At 48.8% G+C, this 4,026-nt stretch overlaps 1 pseudogene across 1 annotated transcript; it reads left to right on the forward strand.

The window, feature by feature from the left end:
• The first annotated feature begins 1,047 nt into the window (after positions 1-1,047).
• On the forward strand, positions 1,048-3,638 carry LOC308413215 (elongation factor 2-like; annotated as a pseudogene). Its single transcript has one exon. The product of its transcript is annotated as an elongation factor 2-like (transcript).
• Positions 3,639-4,026: the final 388 nt, after the last annotated feature.

A 4,026-nucleotide genomic window follows, 5' to 3' on the forward strand; every position in this document is an offset into this window, starting at 1 on the left:
CTGTCCCTGCAGCAGTCCCTGACTGCCGATAGTTCTCCACTGGTTCGTGGGACATTGCACATGTCCCATCTGGGGCTGGGAACCCCACAGTTACTTGGTCTGCATTTTGACCAGTCTTTGCTGCAGCAAAAAATAAAATAAAATAAAATAAAATAATAAAAAAGAAAGAAAAAAGAAACATCATTGGTGAGGGTAAGAGCTATGTTTGTTTGTAGGAATAACTATTTAGAGTACAGTTAGAAGCTATATTGACTTAGGATATTGGCAGTAGTGGGTCTTCCTTTAATGTCTATTACCTGTTCAGCAACCAGTAGTTGTCTAGGTTTACAATACAAGCATGAGTTTTCTCCTATTTAATAGGACTTAAGTTATCCACAAGATATAAATACTAGAGGCATCACATGCTTCACATCCATGTAGGACTGTTGATTGCATTTCTCCCTTGGCAGTTTGCATAATATCTTCTGCTACTATGAGAGCTAGTCCTGAGGGAAGAGGCTTCCAAGTCAATTCCAGCTGAATCCTCCAAGTCCTTTGTCTAAAGTGTGTGGATCTTCAGCAATAAAGTCTTACCTTCAGGTTCTTGGAGGTGACCAGGGGCAATGACAAACCCTGTAGTGTTTCAGAGGTCTCTTAGATATCTCTGACCAACAACTCAGTATGTTTCTCTTTCCCATCCTGGCACTCGGGTTTTTTTTAAATAATTTATGGCGCCCCAGGAAGGCATTATCACCTCGTGTACAGTCACTCTATCCAGAAATATGTGCGTAATTATACACACATTTTAAAGTAAGCTTTAAAAATAGTATGATTTCCTATGGCCTTTTCAAACATCGCTCAAAGAAGTGAAAGATTACTACAATGAAGATTTTATATTTTTGAAAAAAGAAATTGAGGAAGATACGAGAAGATGAAAAGATCTCTTAGGCGCATGGCTTGGTAGAGTTAATGTTATGAAAATTACTGCTCTTCCGCCACAGCAGCCACCATTGTCGGTGCACCTTCATGTTCACCTCTGTCTCTGAGAGTCTGCCATCATCTGCCACCATGGTGAACTTCACAGTAGATCAGATCCATGCCGTCATGGACAAGAAAGCCAACATCCGGAACATGTCAGTCATTACTCGTGGACCATGACAAGTCCACACTGACCGACTCCCTTGTGTGCAAGGCAGGCGTTATGGCCTCAGCTCGAGCCGGTGAGACACGCTTCACTTACACTCGCAAGGACGAGCAGGAGCGCTGCCTCACAATCAAGTCCATGGCCATCCCCTCTTCTGTGAGCTCTCTGAGAACGACCTGAACTTCATCAGGCAGAGCAAGGATGGCTCCGGCTTCCTCATCAGCTTCATTGACTCTCCAGGCCACATGGACTTCTCCTCAGAGGTCATGGCTGCCATGCGTGTCACCGATGGAGCTTTGGTGGTGGTGAACTGTGTGTTTGGCGTGTGAGTACAGACAGAACCAGTGCTTGGACAGGCTGTTGCTGAGCGTGTCAAGCCTGTACTGATGATGAATAAGATGGACCAGGCCCTGCTTGAGCTGCAACTGGAGCCTGAGGAGCTCCTCCAGACTTTCCAGCGCATCGTGGAGAATGTCAGTGTCATCATCTCTACCTGTGTGAGGGCGAGTGGCCCATGGGCACTATCATAATTGATCCTGTCCTGGGCACCGTAGGCTTTTGTTCTGGCCTGCATGGCTGGGCCTTCACTCTGAAACAATTTGCAGAGATGTATGTGGCCAAGTTTGCAGCCAAGAGCGAGGGCTAGCTGAGCTCAGCTGAGCGGGCCAAGAAAGTAAAAGACATGATGAAGAAGCTGTGGGGAGACCAGTGCTTTGACCTGGCCAATGGCAAGTTCAGCAAGTCAGCCAGTAGCACAGATGGGAAGAAACTTCCCCACACCTTCTATCAGCTCATCCTGGACCCCATCTTCAAGGTGTTTTACGCCATCCTGAACTTCAGAAAGGAGGAGACAGCCAAGCTGATTGAGAATCTGGACATCAAACTGGAGAGCAAGGACAAGGACAAGGAAGGCAAACCACTGCTTGAGGCTGGCTGCCTGAAGGAGACGCCCTGCTACAGATGATCACCATCCACTTGCCATTCCCTGTCACTGCATAGAAGTACCGCTGTGAGCTGCTGTATGAGTTGCCACCTGAAGACAAGGCCGCCATAGGTATTAAGAGCTGCGATTGCAAAGGCCCCCTTATAATGTACATTTCCAAGATAGTACCAGCTCTGACAAAGGCCACTCCTATGCCTTTGGTAGAGTGTTCTCTGGGGTGGTGTCCATGGGCCTGAAGGTCCAGATCATGAGCCCCTGGGAAGAAAGAGGACCTGTACCTGAAGCCTATTCTGATGATGGCCCGCTATGTGGAGCTGATTGAGGATGCCCCTTGTGGAAACATTGTGGGGCTGGTCAGAGTGGACCAGTTCCTAGTGAAGACTGGGACCATCACCGCCTTTGAGTGAGCATGCTCACAATATGCGTGTGATGAAGTTAGTGTCAGCCTTGTCAGGGTGGCAGTAGAGGTGAAGAACCCAGCTGACCCGCCTAAGCTGGTGGAGGGGCTGAAGTGGCTAGCTAAATCTGAACCTATGGTGCAGCGCATCATCGAGTAGTCTGGAGAGCACATCATTGCTGGCACCGGTGAGCTGCACCTGAAGATATGACTTAAGGACCTGGAGAAGGACCATGCCTGCTTCCCCATCATGAAATCTCATGTCAAATTGGGAGACAGTCAGTGAAGAGTCCAATGTGCTATTTCTGTCCAAGTCCCCCCAACAAGCACAACCAGCTATACATGAAGGCCAGGCCCTTCCCTGACGGCCTGGCAGAGGACATCAATAACGGTGAGGTGTCTGCCCGCCAGGAGCTTAAGGCACATGCCCGCTATCTATCGGAAAAGTATGAGTGGGATGTTGCTGAAGCCCGCAAGATCTGGTGCTTCAGACCCGATGGCACCGGCCCCAATTCTCACCGACATCACCAAGGGTGTGCAGTACCTGCATGAGATCAAGGACAGTGTGGTGGCTGGCTTCCAGTGGGCCACCAAGGAGGGCGCTCTTTGTGAGGAGAACATGTGTGGTGTGCAGTTTGATGTCCATGATGTGACCCTGCATACTGATGCCATCCACCGGGGAGGTGGTCAGATCATCTCCACAGCACACTGTTGTCTCTATGCCAGTGTGCTGACTGCACAGCCCCACCTCGTGGAGCCATTCTATCTGGTGGAGATCCAGTGTCCTGAGCAAGTTGTGGGTGGCATCTGTGGTATCCTGAACAGAAAGCATGGCCATGTATTTGAGGAGTCTCAGGTGGCTGGTATCTCCATGTTTGTGGTTAAGGCCTAACTGCCTGTCAGTGAGTCCTTCAGCTTCACCACAGACCTTTGATCCAACACTAGTGACCAGGCCTTTCCCCAGTGTATGTTTGGCCACTGGCAAGTCCTGCCTAGGGACCATTTTGACAACAGCAGCCGTCCCAGCCAAATGGTAGCTGAGGCCCACAAGCACAAAGGCCTGAAGGAGGGTATCCCATCGCTGAACAACTTCCTGGACAAACTGTAGACAGTCTGCACTGCCACACATTGCACAGTGCCCGCCCATGAGAAGACATCTTGTGACTGTCCGCACAGTGCCTCTTTGGACATCACTCAGCACTCAGACTTGCTACCAATTCTGTTTATTTCGAAATTACAGAGCAATGGGAATCACCCTCTATAGGCTAGACTGGCAGGCCATAGGGTGGGCAGAACATGGCTGTCAATATTTTCAGAGGGAAACATACAGATGTCCAAAAGTCTAAATAAATTCATTCAAAGGTTTATGGGGTCCATGGCCAAGTGGAGTTCCCTCAGAGGGGGAGATGGGGTAAGTGCCTCCAGGAAGGCAGGCAGCCTGCCATAGACTTGCAACCCAGCTATGCAAATCACTGGAATAATAAACTCTACTGTGGTTCATCTGAAAAAAAAAAAAAAAGAAAGAAAGAAAAGAAAATTACTATCCTTCCAAAAGCAATTTAC

The sequence above is a fragment of the Micromys minutus genome, assembly GCF_963924665.1.
Source record: "Micromys minutus genome assembly, chromosome: 31".
NCBI classification, from domain to species: Eukaryota; Metazoa; Chordata; class Mammalia; order Rodentia; family Muridae; genus Micromys; species Micromys minutus.